The 18502-nt window shown below is 36.2% G+C and overlaps 3 non-coding genes across 3 annotated transcripts; all 3 read right to left on the bottom strand.

Annotated features, from left to right (window-relative positions):
* Window positions 1–11818: 11818 nt before the first annotated feature.
* TRNAG-ACC (transfer RNA glycine (anticodon ACC)) lies at window positions 11819–11889 on the bottom strand. The gene has a single exon. It is a non-coding gene; the product is annotated as a tRNA-Gly (tRNA).
* A 773-nt stretch (window positions 11890–12662) lies between these two features.
* On the bottom strand, window positions 12663–12733 carry TRNAI-GAU (transfer RNA isoleucine (anticodon GAU)). Its single transcript has one exon. It is a non-coding gene; the product is annotated as a tRNA-Ile (tRNA).
* A 664-nt stretch (window positions 12734–13397) lies between these two features.
* Window positions 13398–13503, bottom strand: LOC149071161 (U6 spliceosomal RNA). Its single transcript, XR_016194947.1, has one exon. It is a non-coding gene; the product is annotated as a U6 spliceosomal RNA (small nuclear RNA).
* Between the last annotated feature and the right edge of the window lie 4999 nt (window positions 13504–18502).

Below are 18502 nucleotides of genomic sequence, written 5' to 3' on the forward strand. Positions count from 1 at the left end.
GAATTAAAATTAATTTAATACTTTAGAATACTTTAAGAAATTCATTTTAAAAAATATTGTTTGTGCTGCTACCTACTTTCAAAATCAGAAGTGCCTTATGTGGTGATGACGAGAAGCTCAGGTATAAAAAACTAAATTCTTCATTCAGCTACGCTCCTTATAAAAAAAACTTATAAACTGACCTGAAAGATCAAAATTCCAGTTCAGTAATTTTTTCAAGACCCAAGGAGACATCCAAAACATAGGACCTCCACACAAGCAGACGACAGGTAAGATCGTAAAAAGTGAATTTTTCCACGCTTCACTTTATAGTAATGTGCTGCCATCTAACGTCAAATTTAAAAGCGACTCATGTGGTGATGATGAAGTTTAAAGTGGAAAAACTATATTCTTTATTCCTCTCAGTTCCTTATAAACAAAGCTCGTGAACTGAACTAGATATTTGAACTGAAAGTTCGGCTATTTTATTTGAGCATAAGGAGGCGTCCAAAACAAAGAGCCTCTTAATGAGCAGACGACAGACAAGAAGTCGGTTCCCTACAAGCTAAGCTCACAAACAGAACTGGAAGTTTGAACTGCCAGTTCAGTAATTTTTTCAGGACCCAAGGAGACGCCCAAAACAAGTAACCTGGAGAGAAGCAGACGACAGAGATTATACATTACAGGAGGGAGCATCCAGCCACCGCGACTGCAGCGACATCAAATGCAAGGAAATCCCGTGACCCGGTAAAAACAAAGTTCCCGCCTGGCAATTTTTCCAAAGAAATGTACAGTTCGGTCTCTAAATATTGGGTTTTAAAAAATGGATAGAGAACTCATATAAAGGTGAAAAAAGATTAAGTTACTTATTTCATTAATACTAGAATCATTCCTTTCATTAATGTGGAATAATTTCTTTCATCATCTCTTGAATTTTCTTTCATCAATTCTAGATTTTCCTTCATTAATTATGAAAATTTCCTTCATTAATTATGAAAATTTCCTCCATTAATTCTGGAATTTTCCTTCATTATTTCTTGAATTTTCTTTCATTAATTCAGGAATTATTTCCTTTATTAATTATTATTTCTTTTATTACTTCTAAAATAATTGCTTTCATCAATTCTGGATTTGTTTCTTTCATTAATGCTGAAATTATTTCTTTCATTAATGCGGAAATTATTTCTTTTATTAATGCTGAAATTATTTCTGTCATTGATTCTGAAATTATATGTCATTGATTCTGAAATTATATCTCATTAATTCTGGAATTATCTCTTTTCATTAATTTTGGAATTATCTCTTTCCTTCATTCTGGAATTATCTTTCATTAATTTTATTATTACCTCTTTCATTAATTCTTTCACTAATTTTGGAATTATCACTTTCATCAATGCTGTAATTATCTCTTACATTAATTATAGAATATTTTCTTCCATTAATGGTGAAATTATCTTTCTTTAATGCTGAAATTATAACTTTCATTAATTTTGGAATTATCTCGTCCACGCTGAAATTATTTTTTCATTTATTGTTTTAAACTCCTATTTATGCCATAAGAAAATAACGGGGGATCGTGTTTGTTTTCGCCGAGTCACGTGATGTTCCGACGAAAAATGTTGGGGGGGGGGGCAGTTCTCAGCACTGCCAAGGCGGAGACCGCTGACGTCATACTCTTTCCGGAGGCTTGATTTATATTTATACTGTTGGTGCTGTCATTTAATCTCGAAATTTCAGGCAACTCATGCGATGATGAAAGAGAGATTCTTTGTCATTTTTTGGCATAAAATTTTTTTATGAGACGAAAATTTCGTAAACATTTGCAACAATCGATTTTATGTAGAAAAAATAATTATTTTTTTCCACATAAACATTCGGACAACATGGATGATCGAACAAATAAGTGAAAACACAGATTATGTGGTCTTCAGATAGGGTTACCAGATTAAAAACTGAAAAAGGAGGACGCCTGGTGCGAACTTTAGGCAGTGCCGTCTTAACACATGCTTCCCCCACCCCTGGCCCTGCCCGAAGAACCTCAAGAGAAGAGGTGCCTCAGAAAAACGAGACGTAGTTGAATTTTTCGAGAATTTTTCAGGTAGGGCCTCCAAAAAGTCCTTTGGCTCGGGGGCCTATGATGCTATTACGACGATCTTGCCTGTCAGCCCCACTCTTGTGGGGGCCGTGGAATTCCAGTACTTGGTTCCTTTACTTCTATTAATTTACATTAATTAAACAAAAACATCAATAAAAAATTCGAAAAATGATCAAAGTTATCGAATCGCAACGTATATTTGATGAAGAGATGATGACAAAACTTTATGTCTGTTCAATATGGTTCGAGCCCCGATGAAGTGTCAGCAGGTGGACCCACGTGCTAATTATTATTAATAATTTATAAATTTTGTGAATTTAATTTAAATGTCATTCCCTCTCAATGGATCGTGTTTGATTACGATCCAGACTATCGACGCATTCCTGAAATAATGAAAAAAAAAATGAGTGTGATAGAATTAGTTCTTTTCGTGAAAACAAAATTTCCCCTTCAAGATTTATGTTCGTAACTCGAAAAGTTTGTAGGTCGGGGAGCAACTACATAAAAAAATTTTAGAGGGGGCCGAAATTTGTTTGTTGGGCTCAGAAGAGAAAGAGCAACAACTGTCCCATTGGAAGTTAGAGGACGGGGGGGAGGGGATCGTATAAAAATTTCATTTTTTATTTTGTGTACACTGTATTTTCATCCTCAAAACTCGTACAGGGTAATTTCTGGTCACATTTTGAGAATTTTTAAAATTGGAACCATACAACTAAGACGAACGGTTGATGAGATAAAGGCTGTAACAACACTCCAAGGAGAAACCATTGAATCTTAGAATGGCCATAATATTACCAATAGGCAGGGCCGCAAGTAATTGGGGGGGGGGGGGAGCAGGCGAGTCTGGTGCCCCGGGCGCATTAAGAAGCGGGCGCAGATTTAACCATTCAACCTATCCTTCAGCATTACGGGAGGGGGGGGGAGTTGCCTAAATGAGTGGTTGCCCCGGCTAACCAAGTATCCAGTTGCGGCCCTGCCAGTAGGTGTCTTATTTCTCACGAATCACCGTTATATATATTGGGTATTTTTTATTTTTAGATACATTCTCAAGTTCGTAATTTACACCTGGTAGTATTTCTTTTACTTCTATAGATCAAACTACACAGTTGACCTACTAATGACCCACAAAAATCATGTCCTTATTCTGTAGAACTTGGTTTACTGCGTGGGCCCACCTGAGCACTTCTGGCAATCAAGTGACAATTAGATCTGGTTCCGATTTTCAAGAGTAAATATGCAAATAGGTAGGTAGGAATTTTTAGCTAGGTTGTAGTGCCTATCTCAGAAAAATCGCTTTGTATGTGGGCGTGTGATAATGTTAAGACAGCCCTGGGCGTACTTTATGAAAATTGTGAAAAGCTAATCAAAAAACTCAGCAAAATAATGTGGTCTAGTTTTATTAGTTTCTCATCTTCCGTGCCATTCTTGTAATAATGATCTTCAACTATACAATCAAGTGTTCTTAAAATTTTAGGATCTTCTATCGGATGATCGATGTTTAAAAAAATCGCGCTTTAAAAAAAATACCATATGATATCTTTTTGGTGGTGCCCTTTTAGTACTGATGCCCTAAGCACGTGCTTATTTTGCTTAATGGTTTGTCCGGCCCTGTGACTGCGCACATAATTTCTCTGGAATGAATGTTTCAAACAAATATTTAAATATTTTTCACACGTATTTTAGTTAATTTTTTTAAGTTCATAGTATGGCTACAACATGAACCTACATCCCTGATACATGTATTATTGTTGAAAACGATGTGAAAGGTTGAACTTTTCAATTGTGATTAATTTGGGTGGCTACTCCCTCATTACTACTTTTATCCGCATGAAGAGAATAAAATTAATAAAACTGCTTGCTACCACTTTTTGCGATTTTTATCACTTCAAGAACGCGTATTTTGGAAGCTACAACTGACATTTTCTCAACGAAACCATAATCATTGACACAAAAATAAACTAATTTGAAATAATACAAATTTCATCCATGGTGAATTTTCCTACATGTGTAAGCGTAAGAGGGTTCTCATACTAGGGGATTTCAATTACCCAGGTATTGATTGGGTGAACCTTTCATCTAGAAATCAGTATGAAAGAGACTTTCTTAAGTTGGTGCTCGAAAATGTTTTGTATCAGCATGTATCAGAAGCCACTAGGCGTACTGCTATTTTGGATTTAGTTCTTACTAGTTCTGAGGATCTTGTTGAACATGTTTCGGTAGGGGAAGAGTTTTCTTCCAGTGATCATCGTATAGTCAGATGTCACTAACTTTTCCTTGGGTAAGGTTGATAACAAAAGACTGGTTCCTTGTTTTTGAAGAAGTAACTTTGATGTTTTGAGAGGAAGGTTAGCGGAAATTTTCAAACACCGGTTGGAATCAGTAGGGATGGTAAGTCAATGGGAAGAATTTAGTGCGAAGAAAATATCAATCTATATATATAAAATTGATTTTCTGTCTGCCTGTGTGTATGTATGTTCTCTATACAAATCTACAATTTTAGATGGATCGTCACCAAATTTTGCATATATACCAAATGGGACCCGACTTAAACGATAGGCTACTTCAAATTTTTGTCAGAGCAGGGTAAGTGCCCCAAATAGGCAAAACACTGTAGGGCAACAATGGTTTTCAGGCCTCAACAATCACTTTCCGAACGTTTATTTTGTTACCGTGGTTCCCTAGCAATGCGTTTCAGACGTGTATATGCCTTTACAATGGTTTGTCACTTCTTTAATCCTGTTAGTATATGTATATGTATAATAGTTTATGCCTTTATAATGGTTTGCCAATGCTTTCAATACTACACAATACTACACAATACTACTATTCAGTACAATTACATTTCAATACTCTCAGGAATGAGGCTTTTTGAATAGACGTCATAATCATCATCAGCATCGCTTTGAGGGTCAGGAAAAGGGTGAGACTCATAGAAATCACTGTTAAAATTGCCGATTTCACTGTAGAAATGCTGAAATTTGGTGGGATTTTCTGTCACATCAATAATTTAAAAATTGTATTGAATTCTCGATTTTTGAAATATTGAGGTCGCTTAGAGATATACGAAGCCCAGGAGATTAAATATGAAGTAATAAGCCGGACCTATACTTTTGAGTTGGACATTCATGCAATAGCATTGATTTCAACTTTTTAATTACGTCTTCTCAAGCATGGAAATTAATGTCTCCGTATTGTCTTTTGATATTCAACTGCATCAATTCATACAGTTTAGGTTGTTTTAAAATCAATTATGGGCCCATAAAAAGTACATCGAAAAAATTCCACAGCTTTAATTAAGCATTTTTGAAAGCTAAAACAGGCAGATAATTAACTTGAAGTTTGCGGGGGAGGGGGGAAATAGAAATACCTAGCGCCCCTTAAAAAAGGAAAGAAAAGTATATATTCATTTCTATGTTTCTTTAAATCCAGATTTGTTTATTTCATGAGTCGCACAGGAAGTCGCCATATTAGTTTACTTAGACACGGTTTGCATGTCCCTCAAAGAAAGAGGGAGATATCACGTGTTTCTAACAGCCTCATTGAAGAAAACCCGGGCAGCGCCGGGTATTATAGCTAGTTTTATATATATAGATTGATTTTCTATATATGTATGTTCTCTATACAAATCTACAATTTTAGATGGATCGTCGCCAAATTTTGCATATATACCAAATGGGACCCGACTTAAACGATAGGCTACTTCAAATTTTTGTCAGAGCAGGGTAAGTGCCCCAAATGGGCAAAAAACTGTCGGGCAACAATGATTTTCGGGCCTCAACAATCACTTTCCGAAAGTTTACTTTGGTTACCGTGGTTCCCTAGCAATGCGATTCAGACGTGTATATTATTTAATCCTGTTAGTATGTGTATATTTATAATAGTTTATGCCTTTATAATGGTTTGCCACATTTTCAATACTCTCAGTAATAAGGCTTTTTAAATAGACGTCATAATCATCATCAGCATCGCTTTGAGGAGCAGAAAAAGGGTGATCCTCAGAGAAATCAGTGTTAAAATTGCCGATTTTACTGTAGAAATGCGGAAATTTGGTGAGGTTTTCTGTCACATCAATAATTTTAAAAATTGTATTGAATTCTCGATTTCTGAAATATATATTGAGTTCGCTTAGAGATATACGAAGCCCAGGAGATTAAATATGAAGTAATTAGCCGGACGTACTTTTGAGTTGGAAATAACATTGATTTAAACTTTTTATTTATATCTTCTCAAACAAGAAAATTAAGTTCTTCGTATTGTCTTTTAATCTTCAACTACATAAATTGATATAGTTTAGGTTGTTTTAAAATTAATTATGGGCCCGTAAAGTACATCGAAGAAATTCCACAGCTTTAACTAAGCATTTTTGGAAGCAGAAGCAGGCAGATCGATACCTTGAAGTTCGTGGGGGGGGGGGGGGATCAAAATACCTAGCACCCTCTAAAAAAAGAAAATATATTTATTTATTTTTACGTTTCTTTAAATCTAGAGTTGTTTCTTTCATGAGTCCTGCAAGAAGTCGCCATATTGGTTAACTTAGACACGTTTTGCATGTCCCTCAAAGAAAGAGGGAGATATCACGTGGTCCGAACAGCCTCATTCAAGAAAACCCGGACAGCGCCGGGTATTATAGCTAGTGTATATATATTGTTTATAATTTTTGCTAATTGTATTTCTAATTGGGTTGCTGTATTTTTGAAATACATGACATCCATATTTTTATGGGCATCTTTTTCTCAGCCACCTCGTTGGACGTTTTGCCTGTTGTGGCGTTGTATTTGTATTTACAGCAACTTGATGACATTGTGTCGTCTTCATCTTCAAGCGCAGAATTTACATTAACTGATAATAATTTATTCTGCTTTTTTACTGTATTTTATTACGTTTATTTTGCTCTTTCGTTATTTTCATAAATTAAAAATTAATCAAATTAAATTCAAACATATTTATATACTTCTAATGGAAAGACGGGGGGAGGGGGGTAGAAAACTATTCATGTTCCCAAGAGGGGGGGGGCATAGGAATGAGAAATGGTTGAAAGGGGGCCATGGACAAAAAAAGGTTGAGAACCACTGATCTACACCACAGGAGACACGACCCTGCCTTCCTATTTTCACGCACTGTGATGTGAGGAGCTGAAGAAGTAGAGGCATTAGTAGCCTCTCTTAACTTCAGGAAATGGCCCCTCAGGTAAGACGGTAGAGAGAAATCGACGGATTTTTTCTCAGCCCAATATTCAAAGAAACGGCTATTTTCTGGATATTATCCTGAGGTGAACTCAAAAAATCATCTTGTCCCGGCGCCTCACACCACAGAGTTTGAAATTAGGAAGGTGGGTCGTCTCTCTTCAGTGTGGTGTGGAAGGTAGCAATCTCGCCCGTTATGCAAGAGATCCTGGTTGCGATTTATACGGACTTTCCACAGAGAGAATGAGCTCTACCATTTCATTTTTTTTTATTCACAATAAATAGCAATCGCAACCCAAAACTTACATTTTCGGACAGATTTTAAGTTTTAGAATTTTTACAACTTCGAATTTAATTTACATTTTGCAATTTGTGAGCCACAACACCCTAAGCCATGCTGAGAAACTCCAAACTTACTTCAGACCGCCAAAGTCTATACAAACATCTCCATTTAAAAATATGAAATTTTTTTTTTTGTAAATGACTTATCAGAGCCACACTAAAGTTTCCCAGATTGGAAGTTTCAGCCCACACGGTCTTCATAAAAACTTAGTTTTTCAAGTTTTTGTTTATGCATACGACCCCTTGAGAAATTTGAGACATTACGACACAAACCGCACGTCATTTGAAAACCTTTTCGTAATTGAAAAGTATATTCTTTAAAGTCAATCGCTTGTAGAGATATCCGCTGTGCAAACGCTGTTTTTGAGTTTGGGAAATCTGACATTAATTTACAAAAACGAAATTTCTTCATCATGCATTAGTATTGAGAGCATTTTTAGTTTGAAATTGTACCACAACGCATCTCCAAAGCTTATCTAGACGCTATGCAATTTGGTTTTATTCCCAGAGCTCAAAACTTACTTAAAAAGAGGATCCATAAATAATTTCACCACTGGTACGCTTCGTTCCTGGATATTTCACCTCGAATATTTCGCCCGACATTTCACCCTAGACATTTCGCCTGCCCTGACCGTCTGAGTGACCGATTTAGTGACAAAGCAAGTAGCTAACTGGGTGAGTGGCCAAGTGATTGGATGATTAGCCGTATAAGTGGCAATATAAGTGGATGAATGGCTGTATGTGAGGGAGTCACCGTATGAACGACCAAGAGTACGTGAGGGAGTCACCGTATGAACGACCAAGAGTACGTGAGGGAGTCACAGTATGAATGACCAAGAGTACGTGATCAAGTGACCGTATGAGTAAGTGAGTGTGAGTGACTGTATGAATGATCAAGCAAGTGACTGTATGAATGATCAAGCAAGTGACCGTTTTAGTGATCAAGTTAATGACCAAATGAGTGATCGGATGAATGACCAAATGAGTGATCGGATGAATGACCAAATGAGTGATCGGATGAATGACCAAATGAGTGATCGGATGAATGATCAAGTTAGTGACCGGATGAGTGATCAAGGGTGTGACCGTAGGAGGGATCAAGTTAGTGACAATATGAGTAAACACACTCACTTGGTCTCTCATGAGATCACATACTGTTACTCACTCCTACGATCACTCATCCGCTCATACGGTCACTCAACCACTCAATTGGTCAGTCTTAACGGTCATTCACTCATGCTGTCACTCACCCACTCACTTTTTCAATCACTGTCAGTGCAGATTCATTCACTTACCCACTCAGTTCTTCACTCACACTATCAGTGCAGGCGAAATGTCGGGGCGAAATTTCAGGGGCTAAATTTCTGCAGGTGAAATGTACCGGGAACGAAACGTGCCAGGGACGAAATGTCAGAGGTGAAATTTCATCAAAATCCATCAAATTTCATCCTCCGACCGTAATTCTCTACAATTAAGATATTGTTTTAGGACAGTTGGAACTCCTTAGATCTCAGTGACGAGAGAACCTGAAGTCACGAAAGAAATGACTATCAAAACGCTTACAAAAATACAAAAACCACGCCATTCAATCACAAAGAACCTAAGAAATTAATAAATTGTAATTGAGTTTGTGATACATCACAAATACATCTTTTTTTTTTTTTAGCCGTTCTCATTATTTAATTACAGACTATCTTAATTAGAATAATATTCAGAAACATCAGATGAATCTAAAGGAAATATTTACTAAATACGTTTTTCATGTTGTTTATTTATCTGGACCAAACATGAAAGTTTTCCATTTCTATTTGTGAGAAATACGCGTTTTTATTTCCCCTATTAAAATTGTTACAATGTTGAAAACGGAATCTTCCTAAGGGGAATTACATTTACGATGTTGGAACTTCGCATGTTTTTTTTGAAAAGAAAGTTCAGATCCGAGGTGTAAATTACACGCGTGTATTTAAACGCCTCCAGCGTAAAAGATCCTTTCGAAGAAAATGAAAAAAAAAAGTTCGGATAGAAATGGATTTTTCATAAGTTAATGATGTTAACACGTATCTTACACGGAGAAAATAATAAAGAAAGGCTTTTCTCTCATGAAAAAAAAAAATATATATATATATTTGCCATCATGGAGATACATGTTACGTCGAATGGAAACTAATTTAATGTTTCATTAATAATTTATCTCTTGGTTTGTTACTCGTTTTCCAATCGCAACAATAGCTTCATGAATTTTCAATAGAATCTTTTTTTTTGTTGGAATGATATATATACCCTGTTTTTTATACATTATGATAATTCTGGTGTGCTTTGTGCAAATATCTAAGCATTTCTTATCTGATATTAGAGGATTTCAGGAAATGTTTCAAATTATCATTCATTTTCTAAGAAAAATTGATGGATGAATTCCTACGCAAAGACATACACAAGGTAATCTTGTAGCTTCTTCTAAATGAAATGTTCATTTCTCCAAATTACTCGTGACTTCATTACTTCTCATATAATCGAGAAATCTTTTGTTTTATGTTTTGAATATGATTCTGTGTATAATATATGATCTGTCCAAAAGGAATATAAACTCCACATTTCATTTTGAAATTTATGTATGATGTAAAAGGGATTAGCAAGAGAAGAACTAGATAATTCTGTGAGATGTTTTAACTTCCCTAAAATGATTATATTGGTAGGAAAAAAATTAAAATTTGAACTAATCTTGAACTGCCAATAATTAAATATTATGTCTTTATCTCCAAAAAAAAATTACTATGTAATAATTGAAAGAAAACTCGCTGTGTAATGACTAAAACATTTACTGTATGCCACTACTGCAAGAAAATTCAGTAAGAAATGGGTAAGCACAATTCCTGATTTTATTTATTCTTTAATTGCTGAAATAACTGAATCGCTTTATGCCAAAATGGCATAAGTCTATTTTTTTCCAAAACTTATTTCCCGACATTTCGCACTTCAATACATGTTTTTAAATGTTTACCGTATCCCCCCCCCCCGCATTAGCCGGCATGGCGGGAAACAGCGGGGGAGACCAGCATGCATATTTTCCAGCATGTCGGAAAATTCGTCACGGATTGCAAAAAATTCTTAAATGTCTGGACTCAAAGAATCGAATGAATCGGCTGAGCTGAAACTCTTCTGTTTCGGTATCTCAGGATCTTGTATGTGTTAAAAACTATGTTGGGGGTTAACGTGGCATGTTCTGCCAAACGAATAGATGAGCCTAAGTGAGACATGAAACACCCTACCAACCCTGTCCTATCGCGAACCATAACCGAATTACGGTGGATAAAATCGATTGCGGGGAAAACATGCGTCAAGTCTGAAAAAACTTAAGTTTGTTAAGTTTCTGAGACCGACACAAGAATTAAATACATATTTCGAAAGAAGAGAAAAACTCCTGCCCGGCTATATACATCATCAATGTGAAACTAATGATAAAAATGAAACAATGAACCACCCACGCTCCGGTTTCAATGATGTCAGTCCCCCGACAAGGCAGTTGAGTGTTGAGAAACACTGCTTTAGATATTGTCATCTTATCGTATTTTTCCTGCAAACTCAAATTGTCGTTAAAATCCGTGTCCACCAATTCCCGAATTTTCGTCGAACATCTACTTCGAAAAACGCTGACTTCACTGATGTATTGCAAACATTACATGTGTTTGAGTAATTGACGATTACGACGATATCGACAATTTGATTTTTCAGCGCTTGTCATTAAATTCAGATATTTCAATCAAAAATTAGTTTGGATTATAGGATTTTTTGTGTTGTTTCAAAATATGCGATTAGTTTCCAGACAGGTTTTTCAACAACTTCGCAAATTTCGGTTTTTCAGACCTCGTATTTTTTCCCAGAATCAATTATCCACCATAACTCGGCCATCGTTTGAGATAGGACAGCGTTGGTGTTCTATTTGGGCTCACCTATTTTTCGTTTGGCAGAACATGTCACGTTTACCCTATACATAAGAAAATATTCAATTTTCATTATCGTTATTAAATTCTCCAAAAAAAAAAAAAACACGTCTGCTTCAATGAAAACTATCATTTTATTCCGATTCACGCATCTATTCATTGTTTAAAACGGATTCATCAGCCAGGAATCGAACCCGGGACATCGAAAAGCGTTCAAAAGTTACGGTACGCTCGTTTCCATTATAAGATAAAACTCCCTACTAACCGGCAATTAAAACAAACGCATCGGCCGGGAATCGAACCCGGACCGCCCGCGTGGTAAGCGACCATTCGACCACTGAACCACCGATGCCACGGGTTATCGCCATGAATACATTTACCTTATTATTCATAAGGTACAGAATTTTCGTCACAAAGATATAGGTTAATGTATTCGAGGTGAAAATTTGAAAAATCGAAAACCATTCAAAAGTTACGCTACGGTCGTTTCCATTATACGACAAAACTCCCTACTAACCGGCTATTGAAACCAATGCATTGGCCGGAAATCGAACCCGGGTGGCCCGCGTGCATTCTACCACTGAACCACCGATGCCACGGGTTATCGCCATGAATACATAAAGTTTATTATTCATAAGGTACAGAATGATATAGGTTAATGTATTCGAGGTGAAAATTAGAAATTTCGAAAACCGTTCAAAAGTTACGCTAGGCTCGTTTCGATTGTACGATAAAACACCCTACTAACCGGCTATTAAAATTAATGCATCGGCCGGGAAACCAACCCGGGCCGCCCGCGTGGAGGGCGAGCATTCTACCACCGAACAACCGACGCCACGGAAACACCATAAAACTCCCTACTAACCGGCTATTAAAACGAATGCATTGCCCGGCCGCACGCGTGGTAGGCGAGCATTCTACCAGTATACCACCGATGCCACGGGTAGTCGCTATCGCCATGAATACAATTAGCTTATTATTCGTAAGGTAGAGAAAAATCGTCACGAAGATATAGGTTAATGTATTCGAGGTGAAAATTTGAAATTTCGAAAACCGTTCAAAAGTTACGCTACGGTCGTTTCCATTTTACGATAAAATTCCCTACTAACCGGCTATTAAAATGAATGCATCGGCCGGGAATCGAACCCGGGCCGCCCGCGTATCAGGCGAACATTCTACCACTCAACCACCGATGCCACGAGTTATCTTTATCGCCATGAATACATATAGTTATTAGTTTAAATTACATATAGTTTAATACATATAGTTAATAGTTTAAATCATAGTCTCCCGAACTTTTTGTTCCATCGCCCCCTTCATCAATAATTTTTTCCTCTCATCGCCCCCCAACTCAAGAAACCCATAGGATCCTATGTTAAATCAGTAGGTTCTATCGCCCCCTTGGACCATTCCATCGCCCACTTTGGGAAACACTGGTTTAAATTATACTATGTCGTTATACAGTGGCGAATTTAACGGTGGGCGCTTGGCGGGGCTCTGACTTCGAAAGGGCCCCCCGAAAATCCCATACCTCCCACTTTTTTCAGTTAAGGGCCCATTATTTTCTTTTGCGTCCGGGGCCTCGACCGAGTTTAATCCGCCACTGAATAGGGTCTTTTAATTAGGGACGTACTGCACATTGTGCTTCGTTTGAAATTATTGGGCACACACACATTTCTAGTAATTAATAAACACTGCTGAAAACTTGCCTGAGTAAATTTCTGGAAGTAGAAAAACAAATATTTTCTCATATAGCATATAGATAGACGACTCTATAGAATATTTTTCATAGATATATATATAGATGGCTCTATAGAATATTTCACTTTTAAACATTGAATTATTTTATCCTCAGGAGAGATAGGAAACAATTTTTTATTGGATTTTTAAGACATCCTTGCGCAGGGGTCATGCTGATCTTCTCTGTATCGTACCAATTTTAGTATATGTACTGCCGAACGAGAGTTTTTGATGACTGTATGTCCGTCTTAAAAATTATTGTTATTTTTATTTTTGTAACTATATAACCCCTGCAACATGAAGAATACATCTCAGCTCTACACGTTATTTGGATACTTTTTCTAATTGGGAGTATGCCTCTCTAGAACCAACGTTTCATCAGTAAATAGCGATGCGAGGAGTTAGATATGCACCCTGTATATTCGTATATTTTGATATTCACCGACGTCACTTTGGAAGCATATAATGTGCATTATTTTAAATATGAAACATATCCGCGTAGATTCTGGGGGTGGGTTGCGTAGAAAACCGGGGTTTGTGCTTACCAGCAAGGTAAAATCACCCAAGGGATATATTAATACTATCACCGACGGAGCTTTGTTTAAAATAATGGAGACGAATTTGATAAGTCGCGAGATATATTTCAACTTGAATTACCTGGAGACCATCAACAAATTGGATTCGTATAATTCGGTGTCAGTCGTCGTCATGCCCATATATTGCGCTATTTTGTTTCGAGAAATGTTTTTGGAATGGAGTAGCCGACATCATTGTAAAATAAAGTTCGTTTACGCATAATATGATGTTTCAAAACAATGTAAGTAATGTTTTTTTAAATTTGTATTTTTAAGTTATTTAGTGTTGAATGTGGTTTTGTAAATTTAATTTAAAAAATTATGTAAACTTATACTATTTCTTATTTCGAGTGAAAGAATTAAGGATACCATTGATAACACGGGCTTACGTAGTTTGAATCAGTGCCACGTAGTAAACGCTGTTCCATCTCTCTGATGGTGCCCTTGCCACCTTGGCTCAGTGGGCGTGGTTTCTAAGCTGCCGTGTTATGTCACGGCCTTGCTACTTTTTTTTCTCGCAGACGACGTCAGATTACAAAACGTTTTGCATTGAAGATGATTATTTTAAATTTTGATTGCCTATTTTGCTGTTTAAAGTGAGTGATCTTTCACGGTTGTTGTGTTAGTGTCATTGGTATGCACGGGTGATAGTTTTTAAATATTTTCGGTGATTTTTGCAGTAAATCAGTTACAAACAAATGTGAGTTCTTGTGCGATTGCAACGTGCAAGAAGAATTCTCTGAAGAAAACTTAAGTCGCTTATCATACGTTTCCCCTAAAGACTAATACACTTGAAAAACATGGGTATTCAAATGCAAGAGGCTCGATCGAGTAAACGTAAGTACGATTATATTTGATCCCCATGTTTTTATATTGCGGTTGTCCGAACGAAGTCCAAGGCTTTTAAAAAGGGCTCTCACCTAATTCAAATGAAAACAAAAACGTTGGCTTTTGGCTCGAATTGGCTTTTAAGCGACACAATGAAACATGATTCAACTGAAATGGATCACCCAATCAGAAGCCACCACGTTCCATCAACATCAACACGTCACTTGCTCGACGCCTCAACGGCGGGGTTGACCTCCAGCAAAAGCGTCAGTGGACAACGGTCATCCAAGGAAGACGTTTCATCTCCTCGCTCGTCAAAAACAAAAGAAACACTGAAGATGTCCACAGCAGAAGTGGACGAAACGCTGTTTCAAAGAAGCCTGCAACACGGCATATCATCCCGAAAAATATGGAATTTATTATATTATGATAATTATGACTCTATTATAATTGATTAAATTCATATAAATATATTCATCGCACATATTTGTGAAACATATATATATATTGGTGAGAATTACATTTTTCACTCTCTGCGATTTTCAGTAGCCCTTTATATCCCCAATATTGACAATTTTTCAGCAATTGTAGCAATAGATGGCAACTTTACTTGTCTTTGGCAATTTTTTTAACAATAATTGGTAACTATACTTGCTTTTGACTATTATTTTGTGATGAATTATAATTGGTGATGAATTTCCTTTTTTTAATCCCGATTTCTTGTATTTTAATGAAGGAAATGGGGTCAGCCTAGGCATTTATCGCATAGGGTCTATTGATAATTTTCTGGTAAATTTTAAAGAAATTCTCAAAATTTCACCCATAGAGGGCGCCGTAAACGAAAAACTCGACAGAACGTATAAAATCCAACGTAAACAAAGCGCAATTAATGTTTATGGCGATTTACGTTACATAAAACTACTACATTTCAACATGAGCATTCTTTTAGCTCGGGCTACATCTCAACGGCTGAAAAGTTCTTCATGTTTGAATATGGTAGTTTTAAATGTAAAGGAAATAGTTTTAAACACATCAATTATACGTTGTTTATATTATATTTTATGTGTTTGTTGGGTGTTTCGTAGTACACCGTCATCTGTGACTAAAATTTAGAACAATATTTTAACTTATAGAAAAGAATAATTTCGGCCATGATAAGTACAGGGTGATTATAAAAAAAACTATCCCGACATATGGGCCCCTAACTATCATACCATTCACAGAAACTGAATAAAATTTTGGCATAAGGTATTTTGAGGTATGCGCTCTAGAATGATATGGAAAACAACAGTGTCACTCTAACAGTTACGGTTACAGTGAGAAAATTTCGAAAATATCAAATGGCAACACCAAGTTTTTTGTATTGGAATGTGATCTCCATTGTGAAAAACCCTAAATAGCGTTCGAACGGCAACTGTAGCATGAAAATCACCGGCGGTAGATAGGCTAAAAGTGAGGACAACCAATAAGGACAGAGGAGCAGCATAAAATAAAGCATTTTATTGTGTTTCTTAGGCTGGGATCTCAGCCGAAGAAACGGTGTGACGAATGAAACGAACATTAATGCTCTGGTGCACGGCAAAGTCCTTTTTCCTTGCCTAGCTCCGGGGATTTTCGTGCTAAATCTGCCATTCTAACGCTGTTTAGTGTTTTTCAGTATGGAGATCGCATTCCAATACAAAAAACTTGGTGTTGCCATTTGATATTTTCGAAATTTTCTCACTGTAACCGTAACTGTTAGAGTGACACTGTTGTTTTCCATATCATTCTTGAGCGCATACCTCAAAATACCTTATGCCAAAATTTCATTCAGTTTCTGTGAATGGTATGATAGTTAGGGGCCCATATGTCGGGATAGTTTTTTTATAATCACCCCGTATTTTAGATCAGTGGTTCTCAACCTGGGAGCTGTATGGCCCCTCGCAGTCGTCGAATAGTTCAATGAGGCCACGGAAGGAAATCAGTAGAAAGGGGAAGTCACGATAAGTGGTGAAGGGGGAAATAGAGACTTGTGAAAAAATATCATATTTAAATCATCATTATAATCATTTTATCATAAACATATTTAGTTTTCGATTAAAATATGTTGCGAAAAGCCTCGACTGCTTCCATCATCCAGCAGAGCTGTCCACAGTACCAGGAACCCATGGGTCCGATAGAGATAATTCCTGAACCTTATATCCATAGAGGGAGCTTACATGATGAGATCTGGTACAGTGATTTTTGGATGTGAAAATATAACCTATTACTTCTAGCTAAGTATGGGGCCTTAGATCATCACTTTACTCAGGGAACCACGACGTTGATACGGCCGTGCATAAAAACCCCACAAAAAGAAACCTCAAGGAGTTCTAGCCCCAGGTATGTGTGGACCCATGGCCATGGGAAAAAAAAAGATTGTGGAAACACTGTTTTAAATCAAACGGCATCTTTTGGTCGATTGGTCGATTTTTTAAATTAATTTTTAAAACGTGTCCAGGATTTTTCACTCACCCTGTATATTTCGAATATAAATTCAAAGAAATTCCAACTCAATTACACAGTATAACCATCCCTAGCTAAAATTCCGAGAATGTAGCTCCCATTTGATTCGAAATATACATTTATCACAATTCATTGCACGTATTACTAGTTTCTAGACGCGTATTGGCATACGCGACACCATCGACATGCATAGAAATACCTTCATTCGAAAAATCAATTAGAGCGTTCGTAATAAGCATAGATATCTTCTCATACGAAAGAGAGAAAAATTCATTTTATATTTCGAGTTTTTTTTTTTTTTTCAATAATAAAAATTCACGTTTGTACAAAAAAGAAACGAGCATCTAATATTCACGACACGTTCTGCTAGTTTTTCTTTCATCTTAAAAACATACATAAGATAGTGAAATTTTAAGTTTTCTTTTAAGGAAATGAGAATATTTTCGAGGTTACTTGAGCATTTATATACATTTTTTTTCTTCTTCAATTTTTGTGCTCATTAACAGTCCAAAGTTTTCTTTTCAAAATCCGTCGGAAAGAACATTTCAACCAAAAATTTACTGTTCCGTGATGATCTCGTAATTTCCACTTGTTATCATGTGGATGAATGAGATGCTGGAGTAGAAGCTTTTTTTTTTCTTAATTCGTTTTGTTTTTCTGTCTTGAAGTTGCGCATTCGGTTTCTTCATTTTCTTTAAACATCTCGAACAAAAATTATTTTCTGAAAAAAAATTGTGCGAAAACTACCCGGAATTTCATCTTCATTCAAATGATATACTTATCCTTCTTTCTATAAAGACGTAAATTTTAAACGCATAGATTATTACAATTGGTAATTATGATATGGACAAATCTAGATTGTATTTTCTGGATTGTCTCATTTGTTATGGCGAAAAAAAGTTATTGTACATGGTGTTTCACGAATAGCATCCAAAAGAAATATAATGTTGTTGATTTTAAAGTTCAAATAAAATTGTAAAATTCAAGTAAAGTTGATTTCCTATAAATAGACAAAAAATTTCTCAACTAACAAGTATGGATTAAAAAAAAATAAAAATACAGAAATGGCTATACTTGATCTAACTAACTACTTAAACAATGGATTCAACAATAATAAATGTTCCATAACTGTGTTCCTAGATTTGAAAAGAGCATTCGAGTTTGGGGATTTGGACATTTTAACAAATAAACTATTTGAAATAGGAGTGAGAGGAAACATACTTGAATAGTTTAAATCATACTATTGCAACAGGAAACAAGCAGTTGTTATTCAAAAAGAAATTAGTACTTTTCAAGAAGTGAAAAAGGGGGTACCTCAAGGTTCTGTTTTGGGTCAGA

This window comes from Pholcus phalangioides, unplaced genomic scaffold (assembly GCF_987345545.1).
Source record: "Pholcus phalangioides strain wild (caught in Gottingen) unplaced genomic scaffold, Ppha-v1.0 ptg000019l_1, whole genome shotgun sequence".
Classification (NCBI taxonomy): Eukaryota; Metazoa; Arthropoda; class Arachnida; order Araneae; family Pholcidae; genus Pholcus; species Pholcus phalangioides.